The sequence below is a fragment of the Oncorhynchus clarkii genome, chromosome 19, assembly GCF_045791955.1.
Source record: "Oncorhynchus clarkii lewisi isolate Uvic-CL-2024 chromosome 19, UVic_Ocla_1.0, whole genome shotgun sequence".
Lineage (NCBI taxonomy): Eukaryota > Metazoa > Chordata > Actinopteri > Salmoniformes > Salmonidae > Oncorhynchus > Oncorhynchus clarkii.
Genome location: NC_092165.1, coordinates 51981207 through 52001102, shown reverse-complemented (window position 1 = coordinate 52001102; position 19896 = coordinate 51981207). Strand labels below are relative to the sequence as shown.

The following is a 19896-nucleotide window of genomic DNA, read 5'->3' as shown; positions in this document are numbered from 1 at the left end:
CCTTTCGTTACTGGCCCAACTCTCTAACCACTAGGCTACCTGCCGCCCCAGTACAAGGAGTACCAGTACCGAGTCAATGTGCAGAGGTACAAGGTAGTTGAGGTAATATGTACATGTAGGTAGGGGTAAAAGTGACTAGGCAATCAGCATAGATACAGGGCAGCAGCAGCGTATGTGAATGGTGTGAAGCATCAATATGCATCTGTTTTGTGTGTGTGCGCATATGTAGGAATGTCAGTGTAGTATGTGTGAGTAGAGTCAAGTGAGTGAGCCAGTGCAAGAGCGAGTCAGAACAAATAAAAAGGGGGGGGGGGGGGGGGTCAATGAAAAGTCTGGGGGCCATTTGATCAACTGTTCAGCAGTCTTGTGGCTTTGGTGTGGAAGCTGTTAAGAAGCCTTTTGGGCCCAGACTTGGTGCTCCGGTACCGCTTGCCATGCGGTAGCAGAGAGAACAGTCTATGACTTGGGTGGCTGGAGTCTGACAATCTTTAGGGCCTTCCTCTGACACCGCCTGGTATAGAGGTCCTGGATGGCAGGGAGCTCGGCCGCAGTGATGTACTGTGCCATACGCACTACCTTCTGTAGTGCCTTGCAGTCGCATTCCAAGCAGTTGCCATACCAAGCGCGGTGACGCAGCCAGTCAAGATGCTCTCAATGGAGCAGCTGAATACATTTGGAAGAGGCCATGCAGTTGTGGGTGAACAGGGAGTACAGGAGGGGACTAAGCACGCACCACTGAGGGGGTCCCGTGTTCAAAGTTCAGCATGGCGGATGTGTTACCTACCCTCACCACCTTGGGGCAGCCCGTCAGGAAATACAGGATCCAGTTGCAGGTGTTCATTCTCCGTCTCCTTAGCTTAGTGATGAGCTTGCAGGGCACTATGAGCTGTAGTCAATGAACAGTATTCTCACGTAAGGATTCCTTTTGTCCAGGTGGGAAAGGGCAGTATGGAGTGCAACAGAGATTGCGTCACCTGTGGATCTGTTGGAGCGGGTCCAGGGTGTCTGGGTTGATGGTGTTCATGTGAGCCATCACCAGCCTTTCATGGCTACAGACAGGTTACATTGGCGTTCTTGGGCACAGGGACTATGGTGGTCTGCTTGAAACATGTAGGTATTACAGACTGGGTCAGGGAGAGGTTGTAAATATCAGTGAAGACACTTGCCACGTTTACATTAGGTAACTAGTTTTGTACAAAGAAATGTAACATACAAAACAGAACACTGATTGTATTGAAAAGTGCAACAGCAAACATGTATATACGGTAGGTGATTAAAAACCACCTTTGTATTTAAAAGTGGAACTGCAAACAGTTATCCATTACTGCAGTCAGGTAACAGATTATTATTATTAACTATGTAAGGCAACATGGACTATGAACTGATACTTGGATAATGAAATAAATGTTTAGTCTCCTCTCACAACAACTAATCAATTTATTTGATCTCTCTAACAAATCAACTTGCTTTTAGGGTAAGGGTTTAGGGGTAGGAACATCCCAAAAAGCCCAGATACCACTAACCCTCTTCCCGGATAGTGTCCGGGATGGTGTCAATAATAGGGTTGATTTGCAATCCATTCTTTTTCTGGGTGAGTAACATGGTTCCGAATTTGGTAAAAGCCATCTTTTCTTTGACAATGTTACATTTTATCTCTAGCTCCGTTAGCTCTGCCTGTTGACCGGCTTGGGCTGCCTGCCACCTGTTGCCTGTCAAATTTGGCTGCCTGGTGGTATAAATATTGATGTTGCTCCAACTCCGATGTATTTGATGTGCTTCTGGCTTAAGTTATATTTTAGCAACGACTCGTGTTTTAGGTTGCAAGACCCAAATGAGTCTCCCTGCTGCCTTGGACATTGGGATGCTGGATGTGCTCCTCCTTAGGCACTAGAATTGGCAAAAGCAACCCCTCTTGAAACACGTAGATGTTTTTTTTCTTTGCGGTGGTGGATCGGTAGCAGCATCTCCGACATTGTCATCATCATCATCATCATCTTCTGGTTGATCGTTTTTTGTTAAAGCTTGAATTCCAGTGCATTTCATTGTTGTTCTTGCTAGCTAGCTTGCTATAGAATGCCATTACTTAGCTCAGGGAAGAAAAAAAAACAAACAAAAAACAGGCGGCACAGTTCTGAGGGAAAGTTTTCGTGAAAAGGGATTGTGCCGTTGTGTTCCCCACACATGATTAATTTAATTAGCTACATTTAAACATTTCTAGCATTATGTTTGGTTTGTTAACCCTTATCAGCCTGTGTTTGAGCAGTGAAAAGAAGTGTGTTGTGGCAAAATATCGTTACCCATAGAGTTTATTGGATAATTGTTTTGTTGCACGGTGCTCCCAAAATGAAAGTAGTGGAGACAGCTGCACAGAGTAGATGTGTAAATTCTTCCAGTGTATATATGTATAGATTCCATTTTAATAACTGTTATTCGGATTCATCCTTGATTCCTTGTTTGTGAGCTAGTAACATAAGCATTTCGCTGTGCCCGCTATGACATCTGCTAAACTGTGTATGCGACCAATGAACTTTTATTTGATTTACCATCCTAAATAAAATCATATTTTTTAACTGGAAGAGAGCAGTGCCTCTGTCGCTTCTGGGAAGAGACACTATTACAGCACCGTGGCAGCTGGCACTACTACACAGGAGAATACACTGTTGATAGAACCCAAGCTCTTTGATAAGGCTGTTTTCATGATAACCTCGAGTGTAGGGGGCAGTATTTTGATGTTTGGATGAAAACGCGCCCAAATTAAACTGCCTATTTCTCGGGCCCAGAATCTAGAATATGCATATAATTGTCAGATTAGGATAGAAAACACTATAAAGGTTTCCAAAACTGTCAAAATATAGTCTGTGAGTATAACAGAACTGATATTGCAGGCGAAAACCTGAGGAAAATCAAACCAGTAAGTGGCCTCTATTTTGAAAGCTCCATGTTCCATAGCCTGCCTTCGCTCCATTTAAAAGGGATATCAACCAGATTTATTTTCCTATGGCTTCCCCATGGTGTGAACAGTCTTTAGACATTTCAGGCTTTTATTTTGAAAAATTAGCGAGAAAGATCACATCGCATCATTGTATGGCTGGGTGCCAGCAGCGTTTTGTATGCGCAACAGCTTGGAGCAGACATATCTCTCTCTCCTATTGAAGAAGCTACATTCCCGGTTGATATATTATCGATTATATATTGTAAAAACAACCTGAGGATTGATTATAAAAAAATGTTTGAAATGTTTCTACGAACATTACGGATACTATTTGGAATTTTCGTCTGCCCCGCCGTGACCGCTCGAGCCTGTGGATTTCCGAACAAAACACGCCAACCAAATGGAGGTATTTTTGATATAAAAAATTATATTTATGGAACAAAAGGAACATTTATTGTGTAACTGGGAGTCTCGTGAGTGCAAAAAATCCGAAGATCAAAGGTAAGCGATTTAATTTATTGCTTTTCTGACTCTCGTGACCAATCTACTTGGCTGCTAGCTGTTTGTAATATTTTGTCTACTGAGGAGATGTTCTTACATAAACGCTTGGTATGCTTTCGCCGAAAAGCTTTATTGAAATCTGACACGCCAGGTGGATTAACAACAAGCTAAGCTGTGTTTTGCTATATTGCACTTGTGATTTCATCAGTAATTTAATTTGAATTTGGTGCTCTGCAATTCAGCGGTGGTTGACGAAAATGATCCCGCTAACGGGATGGGTGCATCAAGATGATAAATGGATAAAGCAGGCATAGAGGACACCTTTTTTGTTCTTTGTGGAAAGTTTGGTTTCCTCCTGTTTATTCTATGTTAACAAAGCCTTACATAAAAGCTACCAACATCAATGATCAACTCAACTTAAGACTGGTGACGCTTTGTCACACACACACACACACACACACACACACACACACACACAGAGTATAGCCCATCTTATCAATTGTAGTAGGCACAATTATTTCAGAAGCCGGCATGTTGCTAAAGTCAACAGTAGGACCTCAACTATCGGTACCACCCAGTCTATCGCCTTTGCCTTTCCGTGCATCATGGCACCCTGGAGACAGTGTGCACAGTAACTGTGGTCACACCCAGGGCTGTGGCGGTCATGACATTTTGGCAGCCGGTGATTGTCAAGCAAATAACTGCCGGTCTCAAGGTAATTGACCTTAGTTACCGTAAACACATTAAGCATCTCCTGGCTTCCACGCAAAGCCTACAAGCCATTGATGCAGACCTTTAGAATTCCATGGGATTATTTTATAGTATGAAGAATACAATTGAACATAGCGGAATAAAATCTTGAAACATTTGAGTGCACACATGCGGATATTCTGTGTTGCAGTTAAGAGAAACAGGTACTCCTATAGTCTTAATTTAGAGTCATTCATGTAACTTTAGTTGTGATACAAATGTTGGGCTATATTTTTAATACATTCTAAGGCTGCATCTTGCAACTAATGGACTTGAGGACTTGAAAAATAATCGCATGAAAGGCATGAGTTTGGTTTTTTGTACAGGTAGTACACAGTTAATCAGTCTCTCATTAACAATTTTTAAAAGCACTTGATAATGCCTCGAATTTCCAGGCGGCATCCCTTTTGTGTGGCCGAAATACCCCCTAAAAAAACATGTCTATTGCAGCCAGTGGCCGATGTGACCTTGGGAATTATAATAATTATATTCATCCCTTCTCTCGGCTGCTTGATCCGAAGCACTTCTCACTCAAATGGCTCTCCATCACGTGACCAGGTCTCTCACACAGGCTACAAGTGAAGACAGACATCTGGGACACAACTGTGCGCATCCTTATCCAATTTTGAGGCGCATATTGTAGATATTGGAAGAGTAGGCCTAACAAACAGCAAAAGCACTAGCATATGTCAATCTACTATCCACCATAATACAAAAGTTGACCTATTCTATTGTGTGTGAGAAATAAATATACCACACAGTCTGGGACAGTTGTGGGATGAGCTAGATCCCAAATTAATACCACCACTAGCATCAAATAACCTTTTTTACTCAATGCTGCTGACGCAACAGATCAGAACGTTTAGCCATTATACATGTAATGCTTTTATTATAAAAAGGTGCATTTTTAATGCAAAAATTATTTCCCAAACTTTAAACTCACGTGCTGTTTATGTATGCCAGTTAGGCTCTACACCCGTTGTAAAGCAGATTAATGTGCTTAATTTTAAGACGTTATTTGGCCACTTTAGTTGTGATACATACCTTATCAAAACATATAGGCCTATGGGCTAGGCTACATGAGGTGTGATACATACCTTATCAAAACATATAGGCCTATGGGCTAGGCTACATGAGGTGTGATACATACCTTATCAAAACATATAGGCCTATGGGCTAGGCTACATGAGGTGTGATACATACCTTATCAAAACATATAGGCCTATGGGCTAGGCTACATGAGGTGTGATACATACCTTATCAAAACATATAGGCCTATGGGCTAGGCTACATGAGGTGTGATACATACCTTATCAAAACATATAGGCCTATGGGCTAGGCTACATGAGGTGTGATACATACCTTATCAAAACATATAGGCCTATGGGCTAGGCTACATGAGGTGTGATACATACCTTATCAAAACATATAGGCCTATGGGCTAGGCTACATGAGGTGTGATACATACCTTATTAAAACATATAGGCCTATGGGCTAGGCTACATGAGGTGTGATACATACCTTATCAAAACATATAGGCCTATGGGCTAGGCTACATGAGGTGTGATACATACCTTATCAAAACATATAGGCCTATGGGCTAGGCTACATGAGGTGTGATACATACCTTATCAAAACATATAGGCCTATGGGCTAGGCTACATGAGGTGTGATACATACCTTATTAAAACATATAGGCCTATGGGCTAGGCTACATGAGGTGTGATACATACCTTATCAAAACATATAGGCCTATGGGCTAGGCTACATGAGGTGTGATACATACCTTATTAAAACATATAGGCCTATGGGCTAGGCTACATGAGGTGTCGACTATGATTTGAAAAATCACGCATTTCTCGCCTTAGCTGGGCATCACTCAAGTGATATGCTAATCTTGTCACCCATCGGACTATTCTTGATTTAATCCTGTCTTCACATTTACTAAATAATGTGTGAATTTATATTTATTTACAATGGACAATTATCATACACCTGTCTCGATACAGGGGCAGCGGGAAAAATACATGTCATCAACGTACTAAAAGAGGATTTTTCATGCCAGCCAGGTAGGCTATACTCCTGTTGTAAACGGATAAGCAATGTGCTTATTATTAGCAAAGTTGATAGATAAATAAATAGATAAATAAATAAAGTAGGCCTAGCCTATAGAAAACCGATGGGATCCTCTTTTTAATAGAGGCCATCACTGTTTTCTCACACAATTGCATACCCTATAGAAATGTTGTTTGATTAGATTTGTGAACACATTTGCATTGATGTCAGAATGATTAGTGACAGAGGGCTGAGTACCAGGCAGTTAGCATGTACGGTAGGCTACTTATGACCAGCATCAGAACTTGGAGAAGCCTAATTACCGTGACTAAATGTGCACGTGGAATTTGACTGCCATCATGACCGCCGGTGTGGCGGTAATATGGTAACCATAACAGCCCTAGTCACACATCCAATCTACAATGACAAATACTAGTTGTATTGAGAGTACCACACCCTTTCTATTCCTAATGGTATTTCACTGTACCATTCTCCCTCCCTCCCACATACAGTAGAGTATACCAAGGGGCTGCTATAGTGGAGTACAATCACTCAGAGAAAAATCCACTAGGACTCTGACTAAGCTATTTAAGCTAATGTGGTGGGTGGGGACTGTATGTGCGCGTGTTTGTGAATGCATTCGTTTATCTTTGCCTCATCCATTGGTTCCTCTCATCCTTCACAGTGGTCCCATAGTGAATCTCATTCATTACGGGAGCAGATTAACACGCGCCTACATTTGGAAGGAAAGACACAAATTACATTTGGAACGCTTTTCAGATTGACTTCAGCTCAGATCCGCACTTTCCCCATCACCATCTGCTCCCAGGAACCTGAGCCACTACATTTGATTGTTTGTTCCCCCCCTCTAAGTACTGCGCTTCAGTGTGCACAGAGCTCAGGGAGGATTCTGAAGCAAGACGGAGAGAAAAATCGACTGGAAGTGATAGAGCATCTCCTAGTTCTCTTTTACTAGTACTACTGTAGCCCAGTCCATAGACTCTGTGGCCGGCCGGGCCAGCCAGTCCCCCCTAGGGGGCCAGCATCCTTGTGGCGTGTTTGACACCTTATAGAATCCATGCCAACGAATTGAGTTGCTTCAGAAGGCAAAAGGGAAGGTGTTCCTAATGTTTCACTCACTCACTAATATATACAGTGCCTTGCGAAAGTATTCGGCCCCCTTGAACTTTGCGACCTTTTGCCACATTTCAGGCTTCAAACATAAAGATATAAAACTGTATTTTTTTGTGAAGAATCAACAACAAGTGGGACACAATCATGAAGTGGAACGACATTTATTGGATATTTCAAACTTTTTTAACAAATCAAAAACTGAAAAATTGGGCGTGCAAAATTATTCAGCCCCCTTAAGTTAATACTTTGTAGCGCCACCTTTTGCTGCGATTACAGCTGTAAGTCGCTTGGGGTATGTCTCTATCAGTTTTGCAAATCGAGAGACTGACATTTTTCCCCATTCCTCCTAGCAAAACAGCTCGAGCTCAGTGAGGTTGGATGGAGAGCATTTGTGAACAGCAGTTTTCAGTTCTTTCCACAGATTCTCGATTGGATTCAGGTCTGGACTTTGACTTGGCCATTCTAACACCTGGATATGTTTATTTTTGAACCATTCCATTGTAGATTTTGCTTTATGTTTTGGATCATTGTCTTGTTGGAAGACAAATCTCCGTCCCAGTCTCAGGTCTTTTGCAGACTCCATCAGGTTTTCTTCCAGAATGGTCCTGTATTTGGCTCCATCCATCTTCCCATCAATTTTAACCATCTTCCCTGTCCCTGCTGAAGAAAAGCAGGCCCAAACCATGATGCTGCCACCACCATGTTTAACAGTGGGGATGGTGTGTTCAGCTGTGTTGCTTTTACGCCAAACATAACGTTTTGCATTGTTGCCAAAAAGTTCAATTTTGGTTTCATCTGACCAGAGCACCTTCTTCCTCATGTTTGGCGTGTCTCCCAGGTGGCTTGTGGCAAGCTTTAAATGACACTTTTTATGTATATCTTTAAGAAATGGCTTTATTCTTGCCACTCTTCCATAAAGGCCAGATTTGTGCAATATACGACTGATTGTTGTCCTATGGACAGAGTCTCCCACCTCAGCTGTAGATCTCTGCAGTTCATCCAGAGTGATCATGGGCCTCTTGGCTGCATCTCTGATCAGTCTTTTCCTTGTATGAGCTGAAAGTTTAGAGGGACGGCCAGGTCTTGGTAGATTTGCAGTGGTCTGATACTCCTTCCATTTCAATATTATTGCTTGCACAGTGCTCCTTGGGATGGTTAAAGCTTGGGAAATCTTTTTGTATCCAAATCCGGCTTTAAACTTCTTCACAACAGTATCTCGGACCTGCCTGGTGTGTTCCTTGTTCTTCATGATGCTCTCTGCGCTTTTAACGGACCTCTGAGACTATCACAGTGCAGGTGCATTTATACGGAGACTTGATTACATACAGGTGGATTGTATTTATCATCATTAGTCATTTAGGTCAACATTGGATCATTCAGAGATCCTCACTGAACTTCTGGAAAGAGTTTGCTGCACTGAAAGTAAAGGGGCTGAATAATTTTGCACGCCCAATTTTTCAGTTTTTGATTTGTTAAAGTTTGAAATATCCAATAAATGTCGTTCCACTTCATGATTGTGTCCCACTTGTTGTTGATTCTTCACAAAAAAATACAGTTTTATATCTTTATGTTTGAAGCCTGAAATATGGCAAAAGGTCGCAAAGTTCAAGGGGGCCGAATACTTTCGCAAGGCACTGTATATATATATGTTTTAAATAGTACCCCTTGTGTACACTTCCGATAATACCGTATACCCCGGTATGGTACAGAAACGGTATGAAAATGTGGATACCGGCCAAACCTAGAGTCAGCTTCTGTCTGGCTTGCAGATGTAGCGACAGTTGGCGGCTATTGGCGCTAATCACTCAGGCAGAAAGCCTGTGTATCATATCAGGAGGTATTTACAGAACACAGAGGTCCTTTGGTTTCTCTTCACGCCCAAACAGTAGGAAGAGGGAAAAAAATGGTGGCTCCGGTCTCGTGTTCTTCCCACTTCTATTGTCATCAGTATCATTGTTTAGGGAATGCATGCTCCCAGGGGCTAACGAGACAATAATTAATTAATTTGAGATAGTGAAAGTAAGCTTATAAGGCAAAATAAGGGATGCATGGATAGGGTGGAGGTAGGGCTGGGCAATATGGCCCAAAAATATGTAGGCTTTATTTTTAAACAAATTTTTCAATTGCGATTTGACTTGTGATTTTTTATCAAACTTTGGTGAACTGTTGGAAAGGTGGCATCCTATGACGGTGCCACGTTGTATATGGAGTTTGCATGGCTGTGTGCTTGATTTTTACACCTGTCAGCAACAGGTGTGGCTAAAATAGCAAAATCCACTAATTTGAAGTGGTGTCCACATACACTATATAGTATATACAAAAGTATGATAACTTGTCATAATGTGTCAAACTGGCTTACATTTTGTCAGGTATTTTCCACAAGTTAGGCAAAAGCTTTTATCATGTAGATAATGTTGCCCTGCCTATGGTTTTATTGCTGCCATTTATTTGACAGTTACAGCTCATAACAGTTCCAAAAAACTAAAACTAAAAAGTTGCATGTGTGCTGACTGTTGCTATAATAATACAAAGTTGACTGGTTTCCCAAAAAGCACATGACGATCATCAAGACTCTTGGAAGAATGTTCTATGGTCAGATGAGTCAGAAGTATAACGTGTCCCATTATACCTGGCTAAAAACACTGCATTCCACAGTACGAACCTCATACCAACAGTCAAACGTGGTGGTGATAGTGTGATCAAGTCTACGTAAAAATGGCTAAAATGAAACAAAATGTTAGTTTTGGAATGGCCTACTCAAAGTCCAGACCTAATCCTAATTGAGATGTGGCAGGACTTGAAATTAGCAGTTCATGCTTGAAAACCCACAAATGTTGCTGAGTTATAGTAGTTCTGCATGGAAGAGTGGGACAAAATTCCTCTACAGCGACGTGAGAGACTGATCAACACCTACAGGAAGCTTTTGGTTGGAGTGTTTGCAGCTAAAAGTGGCACGACCAGTTAGAATGTAAGGGGGCAATTACTTTTTCCACACAGGGGCATTGGGTGTTGCATAACTTACATAAAACATTTGAAAGGGGGCAAATACTTTAACAGCACTGTATGTGAAAACAACCGTTATACATGACCTACATAGAAGACGAGTGTCAGCTAATCAACGATTTCACAAAATGAAACCAATACTCGATGCAAGGCTATCCTCAACCCCCACTCAATGCCTACTCATAAGTAACAACAAATCAAAAGTAAATAGAGAAGCAATGGCTTCCCATGCCAGCCAACTTCAAAAAGTCTATACCTGCCTGATGGTTTTAGATGTAATTCCACACTTTGATGACTATAAGCTGTTCTCTTCGTGGGTAATGGTGGCTGGGGACATAACATGCTTACATTTATCATTGACTAATCTGTGCCCCGCAGTGGCAAAAATAGCAACCCAGCAATCAGCACGGTCCAGAAAATTGCAGAGATGGAGACCAAACAACTGAGAGAAAAAGCACTACAAATCTCATCCTATCTAGACTTACATGGGATAACCCAAATTAACACACTAATTCCAAAGAACACTTCACATTTTGGTGACATTCATTGCTTGTTTAACAGCACACACGGGTGTTGTCAGAAAACATCACATTTTTGTCTCAAAAGGTGATCTGAGTTGTGGCTATAGTGTTGAGGAGACTGTTGGCCTGTGTTCCCCTGATCTTCTACAATCCATGTCTTCTGCATTGAGCAGCTTGTTGCTATGGAGCGCTGTTTCATCGTTAATAAGCAGAAAGTAGTTATTGATCGGTGGATTGAATGACGTCCTTTTACAAGTGGTACCTGCTGAATGGAACAGACTGCACTTCACTACTGACATGTGTGTGTTGTCATAGGAACAGTGATCGAACACAATCAAGCCAAGAAACAGCCACATTTTCAAGTCATTACCAATAAACATTGCGCTGCACAACCAGTGGTGTACTGGAGGGTAAACAGTTTAGCCCCCTCCCTGAAAAAAAAATTGCAATGAAGGTAGGCTTGACTTTTTTCACAGGGACCGGTGATCAGAGTTTATCACTACATCACTGTGTACCACACCACCATATTGCAAGCTAGCATAAACACATGACCACTCCTCTGCATCGATTCCTCTCACTAAGGGTCAAAGGTGCAGACTGCTCCCCAAAGGCAGTAGTTGACTTAAGTGACCTATATTAGATTACACTACCCTCTAATCATAATAAAACCAATACAATCATACTATCGCAAAGCTGCTGAGCAATGACTGCATACAAATGAGGACAGGCTCTTAGCTGCCGGACATAGTGTCCTGACATAGTGTCCTGACATGATGCTTGGTTCAGAGCTAATGGGGAGATAGTAGCGAGAGAAAGGAGGAGAGCCAGGTATCCAGAGGAGCGCTGACAGCTCTCTGGTCTCCTCCCTCTGCCAGCCCTCCACCACCCACAGCCATCAGGCACCCTTCTCCCACTGCCAGCCCTCCACTACCCACAGCCATCAGGCTCCCTTCTCCCACTGCCAGCCCTCCACTACCCACAGGCTCCCTTCTCCCACTGCCAGCCCTCCACCACCCACAGCCATCAGGCTCCCTTCTCCCACTGCCAGCCCTCCACAAACCATCAGGCTCCCTTCTCCCACTGCCAGCCCTCCACAGCCACCCTTCTTCCACTGCCAGCCCTCCACAACCATCAGGCTACCTTCTCCCACTGCCAGCCCTCCACAGCCTCACAGACTCATGAAGTGAAACAAAACTGGACAGAAATCAAGTTTGCTGGGTAGCGATAATGTTTTATATTTTTTAAATGACGTAGCTCTAAGGGGTTGATAGAGAGACTGAACTGACTGTCTCCACTCCTGTGGTTTCCATAATGAGTTGCAGGAAGGTTGCTTATCTGAGCCTTCCACTCCATCTAGACACTCTCCTCACTCAGCTCCCCGGGGGCGTTTTACAGAGTTGCCCTACTCAGGGTCAAACAGAATGCCACAGCAGTTCCTCGGCTTAACGCCAGTCAGTGCTAACTACCACTTCCTACTGTAGGCCAACATCTGCATTCCGTATCCTCCATCGGTTTCCACTGAGAAGGGTTAGCTAGGGCCCTGCTCCTCACAGATGGAGCCTTTTTTAACAGACACCTAAAGTGAGAGGGTGAACGGAGACAATCCCCAGCCTGGGTGGATCAGACTGAACCCAGGCGTGAGTGAGTGTGGAGTGTGAGGAATGGCGTCAGCTCCTTTAGAATGTACGCAAAAATGCACAGCCTCCCAACCATTTGCTAGCATGCCAAGACTTGCAAGCGCACATACAAACTGACAATTATAGGTGCTGTTATTGTAAAGTGGAAACATCTAGGAGCAACAACGGCTCAGCCGCGAAGGTGGTCGCCACACAAGCTCACAGAACGGGACTGACGAGTGCTGAAGCGTGTAGTGGTCATGACCTAGCAGCCGCACACAAGCTTCAGATCACCATGAGAAATGCCAAATATCGTCTGGAGTGGATTCTGGAACAGTCCATTACACTCTGGAAAAGTAGAAACGCAGCAAAGGGAGGGACCAACGTCATATTAATAATGACCATGATTTTGGAATGAGATGTTTGACGAGCAGGTGTCCACATTCTTTTGGTCATGTATTGTAAGCCTAATTATGCCACCAAGTATGGAGGGTGCCAACATTGACATGCAGAGCCCGCCAAAAATATGCCTGGAGTTTCCCCCATTCAGACTAGACTGAGGAAACAAAAAGCCACACACATTCTACTCTACAAATGCAACAATTTCAAAACATTTTACTCACTTACAGTTCATATAAAAAGGAAATCAATTGAAACTTATCTGAAAAATATAAAACAGCTCTGGTGGACATTCCTGTAGTCAGCATGGCAATTGCACAGTCCCTTCAAATGTGTGCACATCTTAGAGTGGCCTTTTGTTGTCCGCAGCACAAAGTGCACCTGTGTAATGATCATGCTGTTTAATAAGCGGATTGATATGCCACACCTGTGAGGTGGATGGATTTTCTTGGCAAAGGGATGTAAACACATTTCTGCGCCCCAAAAATTGAGACCAAGCCTTTTGTGCACATGACAAAATTCTGGGATCATTTATTTAAGCTCACTTCACATGTTGCGTTTATATTTTTTGTTCAGCATAGATTAAAGGAAAATCCTCGTTGTGTAGGTGAGAGGGTGTCTGCGCAAAGGAAGCATTGTTAACATTGAAGACATGATTGTTTCTCTTCAAACCTGCATCCTCTTTTAGGGAATTGAAACTAAGTAAATGTGAAGAGAGCTTCTGCTGCACTTCTGTCAGGGAACCAATCATAGCGCAGAAACATCAGAACAGTGAGAAAGAGACGACAATGATTGGCTACTAGTGATGTAATGATGACAGCGCCAAGCATCAACAGAAGCAATGTCCGTCTAAATAACTGATATGAAAGTACATACTCTGGAATACCATAAAAGACCATGTAAAAACACATTCTAAAAATAGTCTGTTATTCAGAGGATAGAATCTATAAAGACGGCAACAGTAAAGGACAAGACACTGAATTATTAAGATGCCCCAGTGTGTGTTTGTAAAGGGTCCTTCACTCCTCTGCACTGAAAACCTGGGATAGGTTAAATAAAGCAAGATGGGACATTGGGGATTTGCGTCACATAAAGGTCATTCCATCAAGAAAGGAGATGCAGAGAAAGCCATTCTAGACAACAGAAATGCACCCATGGACTTCCTGGCTCTGTAATGTCTATACAAGATGGCGGTGGTCTTTGGTATTGCTCCCAAATGGACCAATGGATGGACTCCAGTAAAACGTGTGTATAAAGAGAGTGATATATATTTTAACAATGCATGATACCCTTGGGTGATAATGTAAGAAGAGATTTATCTATAATACAATATACTGGCATCCAATGTTGTAGCGTATGTTTATACAAAAATCTGAGGTCAAATTTCAGTAAAAACACATAGCATTGAGTGTTCCATCACTGGTTGTAAAGTTAATGATCAGAGCGAAGGCGATACATTCCCTCTGTATTCCTATACGGATGCTGGTCATTGTACCCAATGCTAACCACGTAGAGGAACAATTACCAAACAACCTCTGAGTGACTGCTGAGCTAGGGAGGGAGGGCACGGGGGTGTTGCTGTCAACACAAACTTCTCAAGTGGCCTTCTGATGGCCACTTGAATTTAGCATGCAGGCTGTAATAAATCCAATTACACCAAATAAAGCTGCTGTACTGCCAGCCTTGTTCAGATAGAGGTAGTTAAAGATGCCTATAGAAGCCGTGTGTGTGTGTGTGTGTGTGTGTGTGTGTGTGTGTGTGTGTGTGTGTGTGTGTGTGTGTGTGTGTGTGTGTGTGTGAGAGAGTATTTCTTTTACACAGCTATTTTGGTTCTCAGGAACAGGTGATAACTGCCTCATTTACTTGTGTTCAGATATGTCACATTTCATTAATCACTTGCCATTCTTACTTTCTGGGCAGCCATGATTGAGAATTACCCTGTAATCAACAGGTATAATTACAACACCACTGAAAGGACTTGATTTGAAATTTCGTGCAGAGAGAATCATTTCCATGCATCTCATGAATGGAGAAGAGCTCTTTGAAGAAAGGCTTAGCTAATCTTATGAAATGCTTCAGACTTCTTTGAATATGTTTATTTTGGGACACGGAACAGACAGTCTGCTAAGCGAATACAACCAGTCTGTCCTTCTGCAGAGACATTTAGATTTGCCCTGGTTACTCTGCCTGAAAAGGCATCTGTAACTACTACGTAACAGTACAAAGGTCTGGCTGCTTCAACCTTCTGCAAAACAGACTAGATGAATTTGACAAAACATAGATGATTCAGCACCCTTGATTTCTTATGACAAATAGTGATTAAAGTTGTGTTTTCAAAGAGCACGTTACGCTTAGCTGTGTCTGAAAATTAAATGCACTATAAGGTCAAGATGCACTTAAAGAGAAGCTTATGTGGGGGTGGGACACATGAGGCCTTTCCCCACAACTAGCCACCTGCTAACATCCTACGCATGCGGCTAAACAAGAGGCAGGATTATTTAAGCCTGAATAAAAGCCAAAGATAACTATGGCAGCGTTCACTTCAACCTCACCTGGATCCCCAGGCCTTTATCTGATGTTGTAGGCTTAACTGTCAAATTGGCAATCACAGCGCATTAAGAGGAAGCCATTTCATGGTTGTCATGCTAAAGAACCAAGATAATTAGCTTATTCAATGCTATTTCTCAATTAACCAGCATGCCAGGAAGGCATGGAGATGAGTGACAAATGACAAGATGGGATAGGTCTAGCTGGTGTGGACAGCAGAGAAGAAAGATGGCGAGGATAGTCATTGGTCTCACGAGAAGGTTCTTATCACAGGTTCTCAGAAGCTCCATTTCTTGGACACAGCAAGCAAGGAGCCAAGCGGTGTCTTCGATCACTTGGAGTTCACTGTCAATTCACTTCCTGACAGACATACCATCTCTGTTTCTATGCAGATCTTTGTCAGTGCCTTCCCTTTAGTGTCAAGTGGAAGCATAGTCACAACACTGCTCGATGTTAGGGGAATTCCTTAAAGAAAAGCTTTGGCAACAGATTAAATAGTTCAATTGTGATGAATGACAAAGCATGGTGTACAGAGGATATATGGGGGAGGGGGGGGGGGGGGGGGGGGGCTGAAGCATTTAACTTTGCGTCCTCTGCCATTACGAAACCTCTCGGTTCACTGAACCTTGAACAGTAGTGAGAAGAACACATCTCCCCAATCGCATTACAGTCAGCGAGACGGAATTCATCTCTATGAGGAAACAATGTGTACTATGCAGGGTGGGTCAAACACAGAAGCCTGCAACTCTGGAATACAGTCATTCTCAGCCAAGCAGGGTCAAAGTAAATAGTATATTTCTGATTCCAGAATAAGGGATCAAAACACAATCTACAAATCTGTTTTGTCTTGGTTATGAAGACCACCGTTGTAATTAGCCCTATAAACAGTAAAGGTCCAGGAAAGACCTGGCGCTGTTGAAATGCCATAAAGTATAATAGCAAACAATGGCCACCACACAGCCTCACCCACATTCTGCATTCATAAGTCATTTGGTGGCCCATGCCTCTACCGACGCCTTCTAGGGCATGATCTTATGACTTGGCAGCAGCTGCCCTTCTTGTTTAGGAATAGCAAACAATCCAAGCTTGTCTTTGCCCACTGCTCAGTGTAGGCCTATGTGGAGTTTAATTGTGCAAGGAGGAGCTCATTTTGGCTCTCATGGAGCTCTCATGGCAACTTGCATCTAATCAACCAATAGGGAAAGAAGCAGACACACTAAGAAAACAGATACAGTGGTGCCAAGAGGGCTTAGTGCTCCCCTGGAACCAAAACAAATGTTTTGAACAGAAAAATTATATTTGTTTTATTTAACTGTTCCGACCAGCAAAAAGTACATTTAAATAATTCCTTTGTTTACTTCAACATGTGAAATCCGTTTTCCATTTAGCTTGACATTAAATGACTTCACCAATGGATAGAGCAGCTTGCTATGGAGCCGGCAAACAGACACTAGCAAGCAGACACTAGCAAGTTAACAAACGTGTGGGTGCAGAGCTGCACCAGAATCTAAATAAAAACACTACCTTTTTGTTGTTAATAAATCCAATGTGAAATATGAGAATAGTATCCTTAGCTAGCATTGAAAAAGTAAATCAATGTTCTCTAATTAAAAATCTCTTTCCCTAATTTCTGAATGAGCCTGTAAAGTCAGCTACAGTAGACTATGGCCTGCTTCAGAGGGAGGGGCAGGTAGCCTACACAGACAAGTAAAGATTTTCAGTTGGCAGGCAGACACTTTAATCGGTTTCTGAGTGACAGTGAGGGCTTTGCATAGGCACTTAGTTGGGTGTATTGTGGGATTTCATTTTTTTTGTTGCCTGGAGCGTAAAAACGTTACTAACCAGTTCCCATGCTTTTAAAATACGTTCTCGGTTCTGTTCCTTGAAAAAACATTTTCGGTTCCTTAACCAGGGGTTGGAACCGGTTCAAGACAATCAGACATCCCCCAAATTGGCACTTTACTACATTTGCGCACAGCAAGCCAGTTCATGAGAGTGCTCTCCGTCAACATTAAGAGGCCAGAGAAACCAGGCGCGTGCTCTCCGTCAACATTAAGAGGACAGAGAAACCAGGCGCGTGCTCTCCGTCAACATTAAGAGGACAGAGAAACCAGGCGCGTGCTCTCAGTCAACATTAAGAGGACAGAGAATGATTTTTAAGACAATTGTGACATTGAATGGCACACATATACAATCTGAGTGTAAATGGTATGGCAAGGCATGGGTATGTTAGTAGGTGCACCGGTTTGTGTCAAGAACTGCAACGCTACTGGGTTTCACGCTCAACAGTTTCCCGTGTGTATCAACAATGGTCCACCACCCAAAGGACATCCAGCCAACTTAACAACCGGGGGAAGCATTGGAGTCAACATGGGCCAGCATCCCTGTGGATGAGGGGGGTGACACTCAATATTAGGAAGGTGTTCCTAAATGTTTGTTATACTCCGTGTAGGTAATACTCCGTGTAGGTAATACTCCGTGTAGGTTATACTCCGTGTAGGTAATACTCCGTGTAGGTAATACTCCGTGTAGGTTATACTCCGTGTAGGTTATACTCCGTGTAGGTAATACTCCGTGTAGGTAATACTCCGTGTAGGTAAGGGGGAATTGATCAAAATAAACAAAAAGGGCAAACAATTAACAAAACAATGAATGCACAAGAATTGGCGGGACACCGCTTAGCACATTCTGGAGAGAGACATTATCTTCACCACAAACCCACCCCCTTCTTCTAGTCTCAACATTTCAAATAATAAATCAAGACATTATCTTTTCACTGACAGCCGCATCTCAATAATCAGCTACGCTTATTACCACACACGCTGCCCAGATTAAAAGGGCTTCCCAACTAGGCACAGGCCTCCACACTGGTGAGTTGAACCAATCCACAGCTATTGTTTTTAAAAAACTAATGATCCTGGTTTCTTGATGAGTCATGCTCTCTGGTTAAGTACATTGAATTATTAAATGTATTTGTGTATAGACAGGAGTAATTATATAAAACTTTGACAAATGTATTTAACATCTTGTCCTTTGCTTAGGATACTCATCACATTAGGAATTGTATTTTAAATTGTTAGTCTGCAAATATTTTACTACAAAAAAGGTGACTTTATATACTCGGCACCCCCTACTCAAAACATCCCACAGCTATGGAAGCTACCGGCTTCATCTTCCATTGTAAAAGTGTTCTAGCCTGTAAGGACATTGTTTTGCGAACAGTTTCAACATGCATTGTGGCATTATTCAAGTGTGTTTAATTGAAGCCTGAGAGGGGAGTTGACAATGCAGCCCAGACAGCTCTAGCAACAAATGAGTAACTGGAGCAGGCACTAACCTTCCTCTTTGCGTTATAAAAACAGGCTGCAGTAAGACAGACGTGATCCTTTCAATCACGTGAGACACATTTCACAGCACTGAACATAAAAACTATAGTACTGAACGCCTTAAAAAGGTATAATTGTATCAAAAAAGTTTAGGTTTCGGTATACCGTGCAACACTAGTGTTTATTTACTGTACCATTCCCAGGACGGTCTATGTAATGTACCCCCCACAGTCCGTATCTCTTCAACATCTGACAAACAGCAACACATGACCGACTAGTCTGACTGAATGTCTGCATTCTCTTCACCAAAAAAAGTTAAATAATTTGTCGTCACACACATTGGATAGGTCCAGTGAAATGTGTGGTTTTAAAATGGGTCAGTATTACACCACCCCTGGAGAAAATTAGGGTTACGTGTCTTGCTCAAGGGCACAGACAGTTGTCACCTTTTCGGCTCGGCTATTTGACCCAGAAACCTTTCGGTTACTGGCCCAACGCTCTAACCGCCAGGCTACCTGTCACCCAACTAGCAGTATATCTTTTGAAACACACTACTATGTTAAATTAAACCTTAAATAGTGCTTCCTTCGCACACAATCCAAGATTAGAAGCCCACAGCCCAAAAATAATCTTTGAAGAAGCACTACTTTCATTCTGGCCTAACGCCCTTCAGCAAGAGTCAGGGGATGATAAATCTAGCCTCGTCACTCATTAGCATTTTGCCATTTTCCCGTGGAATACCGTTACAACATTTTCCCCCAACTCTCATCTTATTTACATCTGCTCCCAATACAGGACATTTCTCACCTGCAAGAAAAGCAAAGTAGGCGGATCCATAGATCCAAATGTAGAAGGACAACAGCTGATGAATGGCAGAGTGAATAAATGAAGGTTGTGAGATGGAGAGGGAGAAGAGGTTTGAATACTCATACATCTCCTTGTGCATCAGCAAAAAAAATGTTTTAAATAAAGAGGTTTTATTGTCGCCATGTAGTATAGGATGCATATTATGTCTATATTAAAGTCACTGACATTAACAGGAGACTTGTTTAAATGTAACACTAAGGCCAAGGACATAGGCTACCTCATCTCTGAAGCAAACTGTGACAGTG

The 19896-nt window shown here is 42.5% G+C and overlaps 1 protein-coding gene across 1 annotated transcript in view; it reads right to left on the bottom strand.

Moving 5' to 3' along the window:
* The window catches only part of LOC139375365 (lysophospholipid acyltransferase 2-like), a 77709-nt gene that overhangs the window by 31842 nt on the left and 25971 nt on the right, over window positions 1-19896 (bottom strand). The gene's annotated exons all lie outside the window — the stretch shown is intronic.